General features: G+C 44.7%; 1 non-coding gene across 1 annotated transcript; it reads left to right on the top strand.

The window, feature by feature from the left end:
• Window positions 1-20982: 20982 nt before the first annotated feature.
• Window positions 20983-21058, top strand: TRNAV-GAC (transfer RNA valine (anticodon GAC)). Its single transcript has one exon. It is a non-coding gene; the product is annotated as a tRNA-Val (tRNA).
• Window positions 21059-22053: the final 995 nt, after the last annotated feature.

Below are 22053 nucleotides of genomic sequence, written 5' to 3'. Positions count from 1 at the left end.
CGGTGACCTCAGGGGTTCGAACCTGGTTGATGCTCAGCTATTGCATCACCACCAATCAAGCAGGGAAATGTGTGTGTGTGTGTGTGTGTGTGTGTGTGTGTGTGCGTATATATATATATATATATATATATATATATTTTTTAATTTTCATTCATTTTAGAGAGGGAAAAGAGAGAAAAAGATAGAGAAAGAGAAACAGAGAGAAAGGGAGGAGAAGCAGGAAGCATCAACTCCCATATGTTCTTTGATCAGGCAAAACCCTGACTTTTGAACTGGTGGCCTCAGCATTCCAAGTCAACACTTTATTCACTATGCAACCACAGGTCAGGCAGGAAATATCTTATTAATAACATGGAAAAGTTAAAGCAATGTGAGTGAACAAAATTGTTTGGAGAGAATGTGTACAGCAAAAAGAGAAATAAAGGTTGAACTTTTGGAGAGAATGTGTATAGCAAAAAGAGAAATAAAGGTTGAACTTTTGGAAGAATCCATATTTACAAGACAGGAAGAACCAAAAGAGCTAATGAGAAGGAAAGGGAAGAAATGCAGTAAAAGGGTCAAGAAGATGGATACATGGAACAAACTGATAGCTGTCACAGGTGAGGGGTGTTGGGGGGCTGAGTGAGAAAAGGTGAAGGGATTAAGCAAAAAATAAAAAGAAAAAAGAAATATATATTACATATAGACACAGCCAAAAGTATGGTGGTAGCCAGAGAAAAAGGGGGATGGGGCAGAGGGCAAAGGGGAGATAAAGGAGGAGAAGACTTTACTTTGGGCGATGGGCGCATGATACAGTGTGCAGGTGATGCTGGGTTGAGATGTGTTGGTCAAATAAGTTTTAAAATATGATATATATGTTTGCTCGCTTATAGTTTGTATTGGGTGTGGGGGACAGGCTGTAAGCAGGCCTAAGGCTTAGTTTTAAGACTAAGCTTTTCCCCACACCCTTGACTATTGCATGATGTGGGGTGGTGCACTCTCATGAGGAATCCCATTATGCCTCAGGTAAGTGACTTTGTATCAGAGACTTCCTTGTTTGTATATTGGATTAAAGGTTTTGATTTCTACACTATAAAGTGGGGGAAGACTGGGAGCTTGCTCTCTCTTGGTTCCTGCTATCACCATTGCAGGGGCCTCCCTTATCCCTAGCCCTTGTCTTCTCTTGTGGCTTGCCTGCCTTGGTGAGACACCAATAAACAGAATGGCCCACCATCCTCAGACTCCACCATTTCTTTACCCTCTGCCCAAATCCAATGGGAACCTGCATGTGAATGGCCATGATGGCGGCTCCTGGCCTTACATCCTCATTTTAATAAAACCCTTCAAAATTTATCTGGAATTGGTTTTTCTACATAAACACATGGAAGTGAGGTACAGTACTTTACAACAGGGCAAGAAATATACACAGTGGGAAGACACTTTCCATTCAGGGCTCCCAAAGCCACTGACTCATCCGAGTTTCCTAGAATCAAAGGTTTCTACTTCACCAGCCTTATTCATCTCTGTTCCCCATCTCCTTCTCTCTGCACAAACTGGCTTCTCCTTCAGCACTGCACCATCTTGGCTGCTTCTCCTTGCAATGCTAATTTCAGGAACCGAGAGAGAGTGAGCCCTCAGTCTGCTCCATTTTATAGTGTAGAAATCAAAACCTTTAAGCCAATATACAAATAAGGAAGTCTCTGATACAAAGTCACTTATCTGAGGCATAAATGGGATTCCTCATAAGAGTACACCACCCCACATTATGCAACAGTCAAGGGTGTGGGAAAAAGCTTAGTTTTGAAAAGATCTTAGTAGTATTAAAAGGGCAGGAAAAGCCTGACTAGGCAGTGTCGCAGTGGATAGAGCATCAGACTGGGATGCTGAGGACCCAGGTTCGAGACCCTGAGGTTGCCAGCTTGAGCATGGGCTCATTTGATTTGAGCAAAAAAGCTCACCAGCTTGGACCCAAGGTCGCTGGCTCGAGCAAGGGGTTACTCAGTCTGCTGAAGGCCTGTGGTCAAGGCACATATGAGAAAGCAATCAGTGAACAACTAAGGTGTCGCAATGCATAACAAAAAACTAATGATTGATGCTTCTCATCTCTTCGTTCCTGTCTGTCTGTCCCTGTGTATCCCTCTCTCTCTGTCTCTGTAAAAAAAAGGGGGGGGGGTGCGGGAAAGGCTTAGTCTTAAAACTAAGCTATAAAACTTAGGCTATAATGATTTTGCCGGTTTATAGCCTGTCTCCCACACCCAATGCAAACTATAAGCGAGCAAACATATATATCATATTTGCAAACTTATTTGACCAATAGCTGGGTTTAGGCTGGGTGATGAAGAGGAGGAACCAAGACTAATGGACTATTCTCTGGCAGCTTTGGGCAAAAGACAAAGAAGGAGAATGAGGAAATTTCAGACAGGAGAAAGAATCCATGAAAACGAAGAGAGGAAGGAGATAGGATTTTTGGAGCAAGTTATGAGAAGTGAGTCTGAAACACAGGTGAGGGATAAATCTAAGCAAGAAGAAATAGTTTCTTTTGAGACAGAAAAGAAAGCAGAAACCTTGAGTCAAGAGAAGGAAGGGTTTTGACAGGGAAGGGAGGTAAGTCAGGACTCTCATACTAATAATGTTTATAGCCAAATTTACAGTTTATCTACAGCCATGATAGTAAGTGTTGGTCAAATAAGTTTGTAAATATAATATATATGTTTGCCCACTTATAGTTTGCATTGGGTGTGGGGGACAGACTGTAAGCAGGCAGGGTCGTTATACCCTAAGGCTTAGTTTTAAGACTAACCCTTTCCCACCCTAAGTGACTTTGTATCAGAGACTTCCTTGTTTGTATATTGGATTAAAGATTTTGATTTCCAAAACTGCAATGAGATACCACCTCACACCTGTTAGATTAGCTATTATTAACAAAACAGGTAATAGCAAATGTTGGAGAGGCTGTGGAGAAAAAGGAACCCTCATACACTGTTGGTGGGAATGTAAAGTAGTACAACCATTATGGAAGAAAGTATGGTGGTTCCTCAAAAAACTGAAAATAGAACTACCTTATGACTCAGCAATCCCTCTTCTGGGTATATACCCCAAAAACTCAGAAACATTGATACATAAAGACATATGCAGCCCCATGTTCATTGCAGCATTGTTCACAGTGGCCAGGACATGGAAACAACCAAAAAGCCTGTCAATAGATGACTGGATAAAGAAGATGTGGCACATATACACTATGGAATACTACTCAGCCATAAGAAATGATGCCATCAGATCATTTACAGCAAAATGGTGGGATCTTGATAACATTATACGAAGTGAAATAAATAAATCATAAAAAACCAGGAACTGCATTATTCCATACGTAGGTGGGACATAAAAGTGAAACTAAGAGACATTGATAAGAGTGTGGTGGTTACGGGGGGAGGGGGGAAAGGGAGAGGGAAAGGGGGAGGGGGAGGGGCACAAAGAAAACTAGATAGAAGGTGACAGAGGACAATCTGACTTTGGGTGATGGGTATGCAACGTAATTGAATGACAAGATAACCTGGACTTGTTATCTTTGAATATATGTATCCTGATTTATTGATGATGCCCCATTAAAAAAATTAAATTATTAAAAAAAAAAGGTTTTGATTTCTACACTATAAAGGGGGGCAGACCAGGAGCTTGCTCTCTCTCAGTTCCTGAGATTAGCATTAAAGAAAAGAGCAGAGAAAGGCCACGTGGAGGAGAGGAGAAGCAGCCAAGATTGTGAAGTGCTGAAGGAGAAGCCAGTTTGTGCAGAGTTTGTGCAGAGAGAAGGAGATGGGGAACAGAGGTGAATAGGCTGGTGAGGTACAAACCTTTGAATCTAGGAAACTCGGATAAGTCAGTGGCTTTGTGTAAAGCCAGAAGCCAGGGCCAGGGCCACTATCACAGCAGCCTGGCCCATGCAGGTTCGCATTGGATTCGGACAGTCGGTAAAGAAACAACGGAGCCACAAACTGGTGGGCCATAGTCTTTAATCCTAGCTTGCACCCAGCAGGCAAGTAAAAATACACACTGGGCTCCAAAACCCACTCACATTCAGTGCTCACAAAGCTACTGACTTATCCGAGTTTCCTAGAATCAAAGGTTTCTAGCTCACCATCCTTATTCTCCTCAGTTCCCCATCTCCTTCCTTATCCCAGATACAAACTCTATACAAACTGGCATCTCACTCAGCACTCTGCCATCTTGGCTGCTTCTCCTGGCCTACTCCACGTGGCCTCCTTCTGCTCTCTGCTCTGCTCTCTCCTCTAATCATCCCAGGAACCAAGAGCCCAGCTCCCGTTCTGCCCCAATTTTATAGTATAGCTTCACAACCTTTAATCCAATATACAAAATAGGGAAGTCTCTAATACAAAGTCACTTCTCTGAGGCATGATTGGATTGTACCACCCCACATCAAAAAGGGTGGGAAAGGCTTAATCCCAAAACCAAGCCCCAGGCTGCAATGATCCCCAACACACATTAATATCACCTGGGCGATGGCCTCACGTGGGCAGTGTCATCTTTAACAAAGTGAGCATAATACATTTTATCTGCCCAACACTTTGGGATCCCTGAATGGAAAGGGAAGTGTTTTACCACTGTGTGTATTTCTTGCCCATCAGGTGCAAGCTAGGATTAAAGCTAATGGCCCATCAGTTCTTGGCTCCATTGTTTCATTACCATCTGTCTGAATCAAATGTGAACCTGCATGGGCCAGGCAGCTGTGATGGTGGCCGTGGCTACTGGCTTTAGATTGTGTGTGTAGCAACCTTACCTTCTGTTTTTGTTTTTCTTCCCTGCCCCGTTCCAAGCTTCTTATGTTTTTCTTCTTTAATGGCTCATCTTTTAGTTCTTGTCCACCGGTATGGTCACATTCCAGCCACCTGTCCCTTAGAATAGTCCTCTCTCCACTGGGCTGGTCATGGCCAAAGAAATGTTTTCTCCTCTTAGGACGAGGGTAGTTTTACTACTTATACATTTAAGCATCAAAAAAAAATCTTTTTAAATTATTTTTACCTCTTTATATGGGGCACCTGTTAAATGTTTTTACACCTTCCTGCTGAGGCAGACTGCTAGCTGGCCACCAAAACCTGCTCCCTCCTTCTTCCTAAGTAAGAGAAACTGGCCACATAGCTGCCCAGTGACATCATTTTCCCAGCTTCCTTTGCAGTTATTAGGTGTGGCTATGTATTTTATCTTAGTTTCCTCCAAAACAGAGATTAAGATAAGGCTTTTTTTATGTGGCAATTTGTTTGGAATATGATCTCAGGGAGTAAGAGGGAAGAACAAGAAAGTGAAAAAGGGAAGGAAGGATGCATCTGTGAGTTGATCACTGCTATGCATTACTGGTACTCAAACTAGAAGGTTTCTGAGAAGCCTCATGAATGCATCACAGAGCTGTCTGCTTGTGGGATGAAAGAAGAAAAATTTATCCTTTGTCTTTCATCCCCACCTGATCTAAGCCTTGGACTCTAAGAATAACACCATAAGCTTTAAGTCCCCCTGTATTTTAGGTTGCACATTGTAGGTCAAATAAGTTTGTAAGTATGATATATATATATATATATATATATATATATATATATATATATATATATATATATTTGCTCGCTTATAGTTTGCATGGGGTGTGGGAGACAGGCTGTGGCTGGCAAAGTCATTATAGCTTAAGGCTTAGTTTTAAGACTAAGCCTTTGCCACCCTTTTAGTACTAAGATCTTTTCAACATCCTTCTAATACTAAGATCTTCTCAAAACTAAGCTTTTCCCCACACCCTTGACTGTTGCATGATGTGGGGTGGTGCACTCTTATGAGAAATCCCATTTATGCCTCAGATAAGTGGCTTTTTATTAGAGACTTCCTTATTTGTATATTGACTTAAAGACTTTAATTTCTACACTATAAAATGAGGCAGACCGGGGGCACTCTTGCTCAGATTATGTCATCAACATTGCAGAGGAGAGGCAGCCAAGATGGCGGAGTACTGAAGGAGAAGCCAGTTTGTGCAGAGTTTGTGCAGAGAGAAGGAGATGGGGAACAGAGGTGAATAAGACTGGTGAAATAGAAGCCTTTGATCCTAGGAATACTCAGATGAGTCAGTGGCTTTGGGAGCCCTGAATGGAAAGGGAAGTGTTTTCTTTCTTATTTATTTATTTATTTATTTATTTATTTATTTATTTTCTGAAGCTGGAAACAGGAAGAGACAGCCAGACAGACTCCCGCATGCACCCGACCGGGATCCACCCGGCACGCCAACCAGGGGCGATGCTCTGCCCACCAGGGGGCGATGCTCTGCCCCTCCGGGGCATCGCTCTGCCTTGACCAGAGCCACTCTAGCGCCTGGGGCAGAGGCCAAGGAGCCATCCCCAGCGCCCGGGCTATCTTTGCTCCAATGGAGCCTTGGCTGCGGGAGGGGAAGAGAGAGACAGAGAGGAAGGAGGGGGGGTGGAGAAGCAAATGGGCACCTCTCCTATGTGCCCTGGCTGGGAATCGAACCTGGTTCCCCTGCACGCCAGGCCGACGCTCTACCGCAGAGCCAACCGGCCAGGGCCAGGAAGTGTTTCCCCATTGTGTTTTCCTAGCCGGGTGCGAGCTAGGATTAAAGGTAATGGCCCACCAGTTCTTGGCTCCATTGTTTCATTATCGTCTGTCCAAATCAAATGTGAACCTGCACAGGCCAGGTGGCTGTGATGGTGGCCGTGGCTACTGGCCATACACATATATGTACTGTATTTCCCCATGTATAAGATGCTTCCATATATAAGACACACTTTAATTTTGGGGCCTGAAATTTGAAAAAAAAAAATTACATGAAGTTATTGAACTCAAGTTTTATTCATCATAAAATTCATACATCTCCTCAAGCAGGAAATGCAAGTAAAAAAAAAAAATCTGCAACCACTGTATAAGATGCACCCAGTTTTTAGACTCCAAAAATTTCGGAAGAGGGTGCTTCTTATACATGGGGAAATACAGTAAGTGCCAACAGCATCCAGGACAGAACTAGACATACATAGCACTGGGCCAAATATAAGGCACTGTTAGGTTTCACAGGCTGGTTGAAGTCCACGCAAAACTGGTTGCCAAAACAGTGGCTGAAGTAAGAGGTGTGGCCAACATGATTTGAAGTGGTGTACAACAGTGCTCCTTGTACTACTCAGATTTGTTCTTGCCTTTTGTCAAGTCCAGTCCACCATGGAACCTGAGTCAGGAACGTAGTCAGCTACAATACCTGCAAGAAAGTACTACAAAAGCATTAGTAGAACAAACTATAGTCCTCATGCTGCAGCTGTCCCAAAGCTGAAGTTGGGATTTATCATCTCCTGCTCCCATCACCATTATAGATTTTCCTGTCCATCAGCAGCACTTTGATTGGTGGGTTTGGTTTCCTGGTGGGGAGGGCTTCATCCCAATGGATCTGAGCCTTAGCTACCTTGCCTTTGTTGGACAGTGGTTGTAGTAATTGCCTGCTCACTGGGCATGGGACCTCTGAGTTTCAGGCAGAGTCCTTTGTGCCACCATCATATGGCAACTCCAGCTGTTCATGGCAATCAGAATCAATCATTACTTATTGGTCCACTAGCATAAGATTCCAAGCAGTCTAGGTAATAGGTATAGCTTCAAATTCACTAGACCTCTTATGTTGTATGTTTTCTCCTTTCCCCCCATTCCAGGAGCCTGGTCTTCTAATACAACCGAGGATAAGGCTGTTGATACAGGAAGCACAAAGCCTGAAAGTGGGTCACTAATGGTGGTGTTGAGCAGATAAAATATATTATGCTCACTTTGTTAAAGATGGCGCTGCCCATGTGGAAGCCCATTGCCCAGGTGATGGTATTGGTTTCCCTTCTTGCTTGGGATGGGAGTGATTATATTAATGTGTGTTGGGGGCGGGCTGTGGGCAGACAGGATCCTGGTAGCCTGGGGCTTGGTTTTGGGACTAAGCCTTTCCCACCCTTTTTGATGTAGGGTGGTGCCCTCTCATGAGGAATCCATTATGCCTCAGATAAGTGACTTTGTATCAGAGACTTCCCTGTTTGTATATTGGATTAAAGGTTTTGGTTTTTACACTATAAAGTGGAGCAGACGGGGAGCTTGCTCTCTCTGGGTTCCTGAGATATGCATTAGAGAAGAGAGCAGAGAAAAGCCATGTGGAGAAGAGGAGAGGCAGCCAAGATGATGGAGTGTTGAAGGAGAAGCCAGTTTGTGTAGAGTTTGTATAGAGAGAAGGAGATGAAGAACAGAAGTGAATAAGGCTGGTGAGGTAGAAACCTTTGAATCTAGGAAACTTGGATAAGTCAGTGGCTTTGGGAGCCCTGAATGGAAAGGGAAGAGTTTTCCCACTGTGTGTATTTCTTGCCCACTGGGTGCAAGCTAGGATAAAGATGATGGCCCACCAGTTCTTGGCTCCATTGTTTCATTGTCGTCTGTCCGAATCTAATGCAAACCTGCACTGGCCAGACAGCTGTGATGGTGGCCATGGCTACTGGCCATACAGGTGGGAAGGTCCAATCCTACTTCTAACTCTTGGTTCCTGGACCCATGTCAAACAGATAAGTAGAAGCAATACTATCCTATCACCCATTGACCTCATCTTACATGCTGTGCACAGGTGATGTCTGTACCTGCACCTCAACCCCACAGGGTGTTGTCCCAAGCTCATGCCTTAAATGAGACTTTAAGAGACCATTCCTATGTTCTCTTAGGCTGTTTGTTTCTGGGTGCTAAAGGACACAGTAAGATTAGCATATCCTATGATCAATATGTCCACTTCACACTCCTTTGCGATAAGATGGGTTTCTTGCTTTGAAGTAATGATGTGTGATACATCATGCTAGTAGGTAAGGAATTTTGTAAGCCTGGAAATGTTGGTGCTGGTGGAAGAACTATGGGCAAAGAAGGAAATCAGAGAAGGTGTTCTGCTGCCTGTTGTGTAGCAAAGGACAGCAAGATAGAAATCTAACAAGATAGTATGATTGTTTTTTGGGCGCTGGAAACTTGGCCCAAGTTCTCTGTGTTATACATTTGCTTGAAGGGCTTTCTAATCAGGACCTTGGGGAAGATGGCCTAAGGAAGGAGAAGTTCCTCCTCTATACAGAGAAAGGAATATAGAACTTATCTGAAAACCCCTTCCTCTTTTCTTTTTTCTTTTTTTTCTTTTTTTTTTTTTTGCATTTTTCTGAAGCTGGAAACAGGGAGAGACAGTCAGACAGACTCCCGCATGCGCCCGACCGGGATCCACCCGGCACGCCCACCAGGGGCAACGCTCTGCCCACCAGGGGGCGATGCTCTGCCCCTCCGGGGCGTCGCCATGTTGTGACCAGAGCCACTTTAGCGCCTGAGGCAGAGGCCACAGAGCCATCCCCAGCGCCCGGGCCATCCTTGCTCCGATGGAGCCTCGGCTATGGGAGGGGAAGAAGAGAGAGACAGAGAGGAAGGCGCGGCGGAGGGGTGGAGAAGCAAATGGGCGCTTCTCCTGTGTGCCCTGGCTGGGAATCGAACCCAGGTCCTCTGCACGCTAGGCCGATGCTCTACCGCTGAGCCAACCAGCCAGGGCTCCTCTTTTCTTTTCTTTTCTTAAAAGTTTTTAAGACCTTAATTTACAAATTCCAACGTTTATTCTCTGACCTCACCTAAACTCACCCTCCCATCCTGGAGTCATGAGAGTGAGGTAGACCTCTAGACACAGGGATCACGAGCCCTTGCATGAAAACCTGTATTCTGTAAAAGGTACATAAGATGTGAGAAATCTAACTTCAGGGAGCATGTGTTTGGTTGCCTCTTTTGGGGTCATGCTGCTCCACCAGCTAAATAACTCCTACTTCCTTCATCATGTTGTCTGGGCATTTTTGTCCTCCTTTGATTCCTGCAATAGGCCCACAGGGGACTTATGGCCAGGGCTTCAGGCTCATTCAGCCAAGCAGGCTACTGCCTATATCTTCACACACTGAACACTACACAACACTAGGAAGTGCCATTTGCAAAACTATGACATTGGTGGCATGACCTAGAGTTGTACATGCAGAAATTCTGCATAAGGGCATCACATTTTAGCACTGGTCACTGTGAGGTTGGTTGGCAATGAGGGAAGGTCACGTGAGGAACCAGACCTGGGAACTTTGGCTGGAACCGCCCACACCCATGGGAGCCCAAAGAAACTTCCCAGGAGCCCTTTGAAAAAGAACGACTGTCTGCCAGCCAATGAAACTTCGCCACATCATATTAGCTTGACTGCCCTAACAACCCTTTAAATTTTCCCCACTCAGTTTCCTCCATGCGACTTCTCTGGCCCCTGTCTCCCGTACCAGAGAACATCATCCGGGAAGTGCTGTACTAAATAAAGCTTTGGCTCTTCCACACTTCGTGGCTATGCCCTTCCTTCTTCCTCTGCAGGGAAAAATACCTACAGTCACTGTCAAATGTGTGCTGGGGAACAGTGTCACAATTTGATTTTAAGTAAACCCCTACAAGTAGCTTAATCTGAGAGTACAGACAGAGTGTGGATATCCCAAAGTGTGGGATTCAAGGCCTTGCTATTCAGAGTCCCAGAGTGTGGGATTCAGAGGTCCAGGTATGCCTGCTCACCTCTAAAAGCCTCTTTGCCTCCTTGCATTCCTCCACCAATCCTTCTTCCCTGCAGTGGGAGGCATGGCGATCCATGCAGAGGCCTTGGTTTACAGCACAGTTTTCTGAATCAGTGATACTAGACTTTTGGGTGTTTAGGGTTAGAGAAGAATAAGGGACACGGTCCCCATTTTACCCTAGGAGAAACTGAGGCCAGAGAGAAAAAGCGACATTCCCAATGTATGGGCTGAATGTTTGTGTCCCCTCTAAAATTTTTCCCCCCTAAAATTTATTTATTTATTTTTTACAGAGTCAGAGAGAGGGATAGATAGGGACAGACAGACAGGAACGGAGAGAGATGAGAAGCATGAATCATCAGTTTTTTGTTGTGACACCTTAGTTGTTCATTGATTGCTTTCTCATATGAGCCTTGACTGTGGGCTTTCAGCAGACCGAATAACCCCTTGCTCAAGCCAGTGACCTTGGGTTCTCAAACCTGGGTCCTTCCACATCCCAGTCCGACGCTCTATCCACTGCGCCACTGCCTGGTCAGGCCCCTCCTAAAATTTGTATGTTGAAATCCTAATCCTCAATGTGATGGTATTTGGAGGTGGGGCCTTTGGGAGGTGACTAGGTCACAAGGGTGGAGCCCTCAGGAATAGGATTAGTGCCTTTACAAAAGAGACTCCAGAAAGCTCTCTTGCCCTCTTTATGCCTGTTGCAGTAATATAATGTTGTGGTGATTAAATATATAAAAATATGGAGAAATATGGAAGATATATAGAAATAATTAGGATATAATATTAAAAGCAATTAGGGAAATTAAAGTTATGCTGTCTGGATAGGAATTAATATAGTGTGTACAAATATATATATATATATATTTTTCATTTTTCCAAAGCTGGAAACTGGGAGGCAGTCAGACAGACTCCCGCATGCGCCCCACTGGGATCCACCCGGCATGCCCACCAGGGGGCGATGCTCTGCCCCTCTGGGGCGTCACTCTGTTGCATCCAGAGCCATCCTAGCGCCTGAGGCAGAGGCCACAGAACCATTCTCAGCACCCGGGCCATCTTTGCTCCAATGGAGCCTCGGCTGCGGAAGGAGAAGAGAGAGACAGAGAGGAAAGAGGGGGGGAGGGGTTGAGAAGCAGATGGGCGCTTCTCCTGTGTGCCCTGGTGAGGAATTGAACCTGCATGCCAGGCCGAAGCTCTACCACTGAGCCAACTGGACAGGGCCTGTGTGTACAAATATATGATAAACAAACTCTGCTTTCATGCAGGGCTCAGTGTGTGTGAAGTTATACATAGATAAGAAGTGGCTTGATGTCATAACTCTGTAGGTTAACATAAACAAAAATCTTCCCTAAGAACACCTTAAAAGTGGCTTGATGTAACATTTCAGTAGATTAACATAAAAAGGGCTCCCTGTGAGGAACTCCCAAAAAGGTGATTTAAGGTGATAATCCTGTAGATTGACACCTGTTAGAAGGTGGGTTGAGATAATAATCCTGTAGAGCAGTGGTAGTCAACCTGGTCCCTACTGCCCACTAGTGGGTGTTCCAGCTTTCATGGTGGGCAGTAGCAGAGCAACCAAAGTATAAATAAAAAGATAGATTTAACTATATTAAGTTGATTTATAAAGATTTATTCTGGCCTGACCAGGCGGTGGCACAGTGGATAGAGCGTTGGACTGGGATGTGGAAGGACCCAGGTTCGAGACCCCAAGGTCACCAGCTTGAGCGCGAGCTCGTCTGGTTTGAGCAAAGCTCACCAGCTTGAGCCCAAGGTCACTGGCTCGAGCAAGGGGTTACTCGGTCTGCTGAAGGCTGCGGTCAAGGCACATATGAGAAAGCAATCAATGAACAACTAAGCAGTCGCAACGCGCAACAAAAAACTAATGATTGATGCTTCTCATCTCTCTGTTCCTGTCTGTCTGTCCCTGTCTATCCCTCTCTCTGACTCTCTCTCTGTCTCTGTAAAAAAAAAAAAGAAAGATTTATTCTGCCAAACTTAGCGAAAATCTGACATAAAGTACTTGGTAAGTACTTATTATTATTTGCTTTAACTTGCTGTAACTCTGCTTTATAAATTTTATAAAGTAAACTTACTTCCCTACTTTATAAATCATCATTACTGTGGAACCAGTGGGCGGTTAGAAAGTTTTACTACTAACAGAGTTACAAAAGTGGGTGGTAGGTATGAAAAGATTGACTACCCCTGCTGTAGATTAACACCTGTTAGAAGGTGGATTGAGATAATAATCTTGTAGATTAACACCTGTTAGAAGGCAGTGACCAGAAAAGGTACTAAAGGTGAGGGGACCCTGCTGCAGTAGTTGCCCAGACTCCAACGTTGAATGTGGACTGTCTCCACGCCGCTCTGACCAAGGACAACCGAGAGGAGCATGCCAACGGGGCCTCCTTAAGCTGTACTGTACCCAGGCACGCCAAAAGGATTTGTGAGTAATCAACTGCCTGTGTGATTCCTGCAACTAACTTGTGTGTCGGTCGTGTCTTTCCTCCGGTGGCGGTTGGTCTCGGCACTGATGAGTACAATCCTCATAGCTGCCTCAAGAGTAGTCTCAAAGAGGCTGCCAGCCCTGCCGACAAGCAGGAGTGTCCCACTGCACGGGGAAGTCGAATCAGGGACGCCTGATCGACGTAGAGCTTGGGCTCCGCTGGGACACTGCCATATGAGCAACAACAGGAAGACATTGGTCTGAAAACCAGGAAGAGGGCCTTCACCAAGAGCCTGACCCTGGACTAAGACCTCCAGCCTCCAGAACTGTGAGAAACAAACGTCTGCTGTTTAAGCCACCCAGCCTATGGTGTTTTGTTATAGCAGCCCAGACGGATTGAGACACGCAGGATCACACAACAATTTGGCAGCAGAGACTCTACTTCAGTGCATCACTTCTCAGACAGTTGCTACTTCTGTCTGCAAACCCCACACACCTAAACCCCACAAGGGGGATGCATCAGTCAGGGGCCACCAGGAGACAGAAACCTCAGAGTGACCTGAACAGGAAAAGTTTAATATAAAGAATTATTAACTTATAACAGGGGATTGGGATAAAGCAAAGTTGCCTAATAATTGATGGAGAAAACTCAAACAAGTACAGGATACAGGGAGCAACTTCTACCCCAAAGCTGGGGTAGCACTCCCAAAGAAGGAGCGAATCTGCAAGAGTATCTTCTTCCACAAGCCTGAGATCCAGACCTCATTGAAGAAGCTGCAGATAGGGCTCACTGGATGAGGTCTCCCTACGTACTGTGCCAGCAGGAACCACCGAGAAACAGTTCCTTGGGGTGCAAGGGTGGGTGGGGAGCTGCCTGTGGGGCGGCACCTGTGCCGCTGGGAGCTACAAGGTCCAGTGTATGGGTCCAGTGTATGGGTCCAGGGTGTGCAGCTGGACCAGGGGCTGCAGAAGTCTCACGCTGCAGGAGGCTGCCTGGAGACACACTGGAACCCGGAAGGCTAGCTTCTTCCTCCCCCTGCTTTCCTTCAGTGCCCACTACTGAGAGGCTAAACATTCGGCCAGCTGGGAAAGAAGAAGTATTTTAGAGCCCAGCTCCATTATCACAAAGCGGTAGACTTGGAGCTGAAAGGCAATAACTTGATAACTGTTATGGTGAGCATGGGACCTGGAGTCCCTTAGTTAAGAGTATTTTAATTCCATTTGGTAGCTCTCAGCTCCAAACCAAGCTCACAGAATGGAAAATCTTCAGGCACAGAGAGAGGAAAAGGGGCCCAGGAATTCTGGAGAACAGATCAGCAAGGAGAAAATATACCTGCTTACCTGCCCCCCCCCCAATACCTTTGGGGAAGAGAAAAACTCATTAGAAATATTTTTGTACTTTTTCTTCTTTTATTTTTAAATTTATTCATTTTAGAGAGAGGAGAGAATGAGAGAGAGAGAGAGAGAGAGAAGGGGGAGATCAGGAAGCATCAACTCCTGTATGTGCCTTGACCGGGCAAGCCCAGGGTTTCAAACCTGCAACTTCAACGTTCCAGTTCAACACTTTATCCATTGTGCCTCCACAGGTCAGGCTATTTTTATACTTTTTAATTGAGGCATAATTTACAAGCAATTAAATACACTAATCTTTTTTTATTTTTTATTTATTCATTTTAGAGAGGAGAGGGAGAGACAGAGAGAGAGAGAGAGAGGAGAAACAGAGAGAGAGAGAAGGGGGAGGAGCTGGAAGCATCAACTCCCATATGTGCCTTGACCAGGCAAGCCCAGGGTTTTGAACTGGCGACCTCAGCATTTCCAGGTCAACGCTTTATCCACTGTGCCACCACAGGTCAGGCAAATACACTAATCTTAAGGGTACTGCTTGACAAATTTTTGTATATGTATAAACCCATGGGATCACCCCCCAGATTAAGGGAAAACATTGCCAGCACCTCACAGAACTTCTACAGTCCCTTCCCAGTCAACACAGAAATTGCTACTATTCTGACTCCTGGCATCATAGATTATTTCCCCTGAGTTTGAATTTCACATTGATGTATGGAGATATATAATATCTGCTCATCAGTAAATAAAAAAGTTACTGTCTCTGTGAAGTTCATCCATGTTGTGGTAAGTAGTAAAACCAGAAAAATGTTTAAGGGGAAAAAAAAACAACACAAAGAAAAATCAGCCACGATGCTTACTGTACTATTTCCTATAGACATATCTGGATACAAGCATATATACATACCTTCTCGCTGTGATGTAGATTTGTGAATATATCTCCAGATCATCAAGCTACCATCACCTTACTGGCTGGGTGATGTTCCATTGTGTGGGCCTGGATAAACCTCTGGACTGAGAGGTGCCACCCAGTGGGTGGGGCAGGACAGGCTTTGAATCATTTGAGTCTTCAGAGTCTGCACTAGACAAAGTGATCCTAAAAAGGACCTCAGGGAGCCACTCAAGGGACAAAGCTGAGCTAGAGCACAGTGGGCCAGGGTCCACAGGAGGGCTAGACTTGGGGCATAGTAGAGGGGATATGAGCCCAGCACCTCAGATAAAATCCTGGGGGTAAGTGGTTGTGACTCAGAGGTGAAGAAGTGACAGGCCCTCATGTTAGGGCCACAACTTGCCGGATGGGTGTGTCGGGTGGCTGGATAGGTTGGAGCCTGGACTAAGGAGCTGGTTGGTCCTTTTTGCTCCATCCAGGGATTCAGCACTTAGAACAGCGGTGGGGCTCAGCAGGTGATGGAGGGAACTTTGGCTTTGAGAAAGGAATTTATTGGAAGGATTCTGGCAGCTTTCACAAAGTCTAGAACAGAAAGGGTCAGAGACCTCAGGGGATTTGGGGAATGCAAAGGCAGGGACCCAGTTTCTTTTCCTCATGTGCTCATGCCTGCTCCTTCTCTCTGGCTCTGCTTCTCTGTGCCTGTGTCTCACTTCCTTCCTTCAGCTTTACCACATGCCCAATAAAATCTGGCTGTTCCAGCCTCATTCTCTGAGGTCTCCAAGTGGAGGGCCCATGGAGTCTGTCTCAGTCTCAAGAGAGGGCAACCAGCTGATAAATGTCTGTCGGAAGCCGATCAACAGCTGCTTGTTGACACAGTCACAGCAAAGAAAAGGCGCAACAATACTTCCCTCTTTAACTTTTTGAATTAATTTGGTTTTTATCCCCCCTTTTCTGGGTGTGTGCTATCATTGATGGCACAGGGATAATAGCACCGTGCTTTCCCTGCAGATTCGTAGTAATTTCTCTGGAAATAAGACAGAGGGTGTGAGTTCCACAGAAAAACCTATAAAACCCCTTGCCTGGGCCCACAGACATAGGAGGCTGGCTATGATATCCCCCGAAAAGGGCTAAATCTGTGGGAAAATTCCCTCCTATAAATCATATTAGGAAAAATAAATTGTGACTTATGAATAGGTAGGAAACAGTAACTATACACAAAAGTACCTTTCAGCCTTCACTTAATCCATTACTTTACCTCCCTAGCCTTTTCATATAATAGAATAGAAAAACTTTCCTTTCCTCTTGCATACCTGACCTGCAGGTAGTGGAACACTCTGAGAAAAATAAAGTTAGAACTTAACTGGTATATGAATATAGTAGACAAATAAAATTTGACTGACAATAGGACATTAAGTAAGGTAGAGTTATTAATCAATACTGACCTTTTGGAAGTTTGCACAAAAACTGTTGTTGCTGTTTTCAAGTTACTGTATAACTGTACTTAGGATGACTTATCACCTGATTTATAGCTTATAGAAATGTACTAATCGTTGCCTAGAAATATGTAACCATAGTGAAACAAAAACAATTATTAATCAATGCATTCTGTATACTGTGTGATTGTAACTTAGTGTGTGTGTATAAAAATAAAGCTGTACTAGCCATTGGCAGAGATGCCTGGCAGTGAATGCTAAAGAATTCGGCTCTCTCACTCATTTCTTGCTGACGCCATCTCTTCCTGTGGGACCCCTGGATTCCACCCGGGCTGGACCTCGGCAAATGTCTGCCTCCTACCCCCATGCTGTGGGTCCTCTAGGGCCCAGGCAACAAGGATGCTGGACAGTAGGTGTAGTCATGGTCCCCAGGGCTGTGGAGGAGGAGTCGCTAAGAAGAGAGCATGGTCAGAAGTGATGGGTGACTTTAGCGCCCAGGCAAAGAAGAGCAGGAAGATCTAGCAGTGAGATCCTACTCTGGAGCTGCCCATCCAAACAAACCTCTGCCATTGGCTGGGCTCTAGTGAGAGTCTGAGGGCCTCGTCCTGCACTGGGGTGGGATGACAGTGGCTATAGGGAAAGAATCACAGCTGCGGTCTCTTACCGCTGGGAACGGGGTGGCAAAACAATAGAACACCTGCTGAAGTTCCATTACTGGGGGAGGAGCATTAAGCAAAGAGACAGGAAAGTTCCAAGGGGCTAAAACTGAGTCCACCGGGCGCATGGGAGGGGCAGAGGCCTTGGAGCCATAAAGAACAGGATTGAATTAACTGTCACTTCTTTCTCTCTCTTTTTCCTTCAGAAGAGAGAGAGAGAGAAGAAGAGAGAGATGAGAAACATCAACTTGTAGTTGTTCACTTTAGTTTTTTTTTTTTAAGCGAAGGAGAGAGAGAGCGAGAGTAATAGAGAGGGACAGACAGACAGGAAGGGAGAGAGATGAAGAGCATCAGCTTATACTTTTGGACTTTAATTGTTCATTGACAGCTTTCTCATATGTTCCCTGGCTAGGGGACTCCAGCTGAGCCAGTGACCCCTTGCTCAAGCCAGCAACCTTTGGGCTTCAAGCCAGCAACCTTTGGGCTCAAGTTAGCGACAATGAGATCATGTCTATGATCCCACGCTCAAGCCAGCAACCCTGCACTCAAGCTGATGAGCCTGCACTCAAGCCAGCGACCTCAGGGTTCGAACTTGAGTCCTCCATGTCCCAGGTCAACGCTCTATTCACTGCACCACAGTCTGGCCAGGCATTTAGTTGTTTATTGATTGATTCTCATATATGCCTTGACCAGGGGACTCAATCTGAACCAGTGACCACTTGATCAACCCAGTAACCTTGGGCTTAAACCAGTGACCTTGGGCTTTAGGCCAGCAACCTTGGGATTGTGTCAATGATACCGTGCGCAAGCCTGTGACCTCATGCTCAAGCTGGCATGCCCATGCTCAAGCCTATGAGCCCACACGCTAGCTGGCGACCTTGGGGTTTTGAACTGGGGCCCTCAGCATCCCAGGCTGACATTCAATCCACAGTGCCACCAGCGGTCAGGCAACTGTCATTTCTAAGGCTATGTGTAACATTGGGCAAGTAACTTTATCTTCCTGACAACAGTGTCCTCATCCACAAATTGAGATAATAACACATTGTACAGGGTGGGTGATATTAGAGATAATGATTGCATGGATCACAGAGCTCTAGACTAGAAGCTAACTATTGTCATTGTTCACACACACACACACACACACACACACGGAGAGAGAAGGTGAATGCCTTCTTAGTCTCACTGATTGCATCAAAGGTGTTATTGCAGGCTTCAAACAGTGCAGGCTTGGTACCAGGTGTCTGGGGTCCTTTCAAAGGCCTTACATTAATGTTTGAGTCCTCAAATTAAATGATTGGCTCAAAATACAAAACAGAAATTCCACAACTGAAATTGACAAAGTTAAGTCCTCTGCAACACAACTAACTTATAAATGATATTTTAAACTGTTCTTAAATATAAACTCTACAAGAGTTATACAAGCCATGGTATGTCAACATCAGAGTGCCTAGCTTTGTAGTTTGGCTCCAACACTGACCAGCTCTGTGGTTTGGGGCAAGTCACTGAACCTCTCTGTGCCTGTTCCTCATTTGTAGAATAGGAATAATAATGTCTACTTCAGAGGGTGCTGTGAAATACTTAGAACAGATCCTGGCACATAGTAGGTTTGGTTATTAGTATATTTACTGCAGGATGAGGGTGCATTTTAATATGCTTGATATAATTATGGTAGGGCCTCCAAGTAAGGGCTTGAACCCCACAAAGATCTTAAAACATCCCTGATTATGTTTGCATGACTATATTTTTATTAATTGGTGTAGCTTAGAATGTAAACCACAGATGTGTGATTGCATCTTTATAAAAACTAATGGTTCTTTTCAGGGTGATACTGCTCCCAGGGGTATTTTGGAAATTTTTATTTTTTATTATACTAAATGGTGGGCAATGGGGGATGGTCACGTGGGGAACCCAGACCCAGGAACTTAGCTAGAACCGCCCATAGCCAAGCACACCAAAAGAAACTTCCTAGGAGCCCTTTGGAAAAAAGCGACTGTGGAAAAAAGAGATTTCACCACGTCATATTAGCTCGACCACCCTACAGACCCTTTAAATATCTCCCACGTGGGTCACCCCATGCAACTTCCCTGTCCTCTGTGTCCCCGGGACCAGGGAACATCGCCAGGCGGGATGCGCTCTGTACTCAATAAAGCCTTTTATTATTCCACACTTCGTGGCTCCAGCCCCTTGCTTCTTCCTCGGCGGGGAAAAATACCTTACACTAAATAGGTGTTATTGCTGGCATTTCATGAGGCCAGACTGGCACAATAAAAGATTTCTCTTGTGTCCCTTAGGACTTTCAAATAGAACTGAAAAACCTATTTATCATGATCCAATTCTAGAATCTAACTGAACCTAGAATTATGTAGATGAAAAATCTGCTTATAATCATTTGAGTTCTGAAACCACAGATAGGACTAACCCCTACATATACTATGTTTTTTTCTATACATACATACCTATGATAAGTTTAAATAATAAATTAAGCACAGTAAGAGATTAACAACAATAACTAATAATAACAATTACAACAGTACACTGTAATGTGAATGTGGTCTCTCTATTTTCTCTCTGATAGCCAAGATTAACAGGCAGGTCTGGGGACTTTTCACAGCCTTACAATAATGTTTGAGACCTCAAATATAACTCTAGATCAGTGATTTTTAACTTTTTTTTTTACCTCATGGCACATATAAACTAATTACTAAAATTCTGCAGCACACCAAAAAATATATTTGTTGCCCATATGACAAAAAACACAGGTGTAATTTTGATTCATTCACACTGGATGGCTATTGTTGTGTTGGCTGTTGTCATTTTTTTATTTGACAGTCTAAGGGAAAAGAGGTCAGTGCCCCTGACTAAATAGTCAGGTACCGCATGTTTTGAACATTCTTGCTGCACACCAGTGTGCCTGTCACGCACATGGGTTGAAAATTGCTGCTCCAGATAACTAGGTGATTAGTGAGCGGGGAGCATACATAGCATGGGTGTGCTAGACAAAGGGATGCTTTGTCCCGGGAGCGTCAGAGTAGGATAGCTCAAGAGTTCATCATGCTCTTCAGATGGCATGCAATTTAAAATTTATAAGTCCATGATGGTTAACCTTTTTATAAAAACCGCCCACTTTTGCAGTGCTGGTCAACCTGGCTTCTCCTGCCCACTAGTGGGTGTTCCAGCTTTCATGGTGGGCCAATCATGGCACCATTTGATTGCTCCACTACTGCCCACCATGAAAGTTAGAACACCCACTAGTAGGCAGGAGGGACCAGGTTGACCAGCACTGCAAAAGTGGGTGGTTTTTATAAAAAGGTTCGCCATCATGGTTATAAGTTGTTTATTTCTGTAATTTTCCATTTCATAATTTTTGGACCAAGGCTGACCATAGGTAACTGAAACCATGGAAACAAAAACCAAGGATGAGGCGGAGTGCCTACTGTAATTCATTTCACAAATGAACACAGAGTTGTGGGGTTTTTTGGACAAGGTTCACTAGGTAACAAATTTTCTAGGAAGCAATAACTGCATATATCAAAGAAAGATTGTACTGTTTTATTTAAAACTTGACTCAGAGTGCACAATTTTGAAAAGTCACTGATAGTAATTGTCTTATATTATTGGATTAACTAAATTCCTCTGCATTGCCCTGGCTGGCTAGCTCAGTGGTAGAGTGTCAGCCTGACGTGCAGAAGTCCTGGGTTCGATTCCCAGCTAGGGCACACAAGAGAAACGCCCATCTGCTCCTTCCCCCTCTCTATCTCTCTCTTCCCCTCCCGCAGCCAAGCTTCATTGGAGCAAAGTTAACCTGGGTGCTGAGGATGGCTCCATAGCCTCTGTCTCAGGTGCTAGAATAGCTCCGATTGCAGCGGAGCAATGCCCCAGAGGGGCCAAGCAATGCCCCCAGGTGGGCATGCCTGGTGGATCCTGGTCAGGTGCCTGTGGGAGTCTGTCTTTACCTCCCTGTTTCTCACTTCAGAAAAATACAAAATAAATAACTAAACAAACAAACAAATTCCTCTGCATTTTAACTGTCATCTTCATGGTGATCCCACATTTACATAGAATAATTCTGATTTAGCCTGTATGACAATGTGTCAAATGCAAAGGAAACGAGTCAACAATATTCAGTTGAGCATTGAAAATTTGGATTTATATGTGACCAAATGTGAACAATTGCTAACATGCCAACTCTGCAATTTTGTGGGGTTTTTGTTTTGTTTTGTTATTTTAAAGAGAGAGACAGGAAGGGAGAGATAGTGGGGGAGGAGAGAGATGAGAAGCATCAACTTGTAGTTGTGGCACTTTAGTTGTTTATTGATTGCTTTCTCATATGTGCCTAGACCAGGGGGCTCCAGCCAAGCCAGTGACCCCTTGCTCAAGCCAGTGACCTTGGGCTTCAAGCCAGAGACCTTTAGGCTAAACCCAGTGACTTTGGGATCATGTTGATGATCCTGTGCTCAACTGCTCAAGTTGGCAAGCCCATGCTCAAGCCCATGAGCCCATACTCTAGCTGGCAACCTTGTGGTTTTGAATTGAGTCTTTCAGCATCCTGGGCTGATGCTCAATCCATTGTGCCACCAATGGTCAGGCCACAGTTCTTTTTTAATAACAGTGACCCCATCAAGATAAAGTGAAGATTAAAAAAATATTTATATTGGCCCTGGCCGTTGGCTCAGTGGTAGAGTGTCAGCCTGGTGTGCAGGAGCCCCGGGTT

Source organism: Saccopteryx bilineata, chromosome 8 (assembly GCF_036850765.1).
Source record: "Saccopteryx bilineata isolate mSacBil1 chromosome 8, mSacBil1_pri_phased_curated, whole genome shotgun sequence".
Classification (NCBI taxonomy): domain Eukaryota; kingdom Metazoa; phylum Chordata; class Mammalia; order Chiroptera; family Emballonuridae; genus Saccopteryx; species Saccopteryx bilineata.
This window is presented reverse-complemented; position numbering and strand designations above follow the sequence as displayed.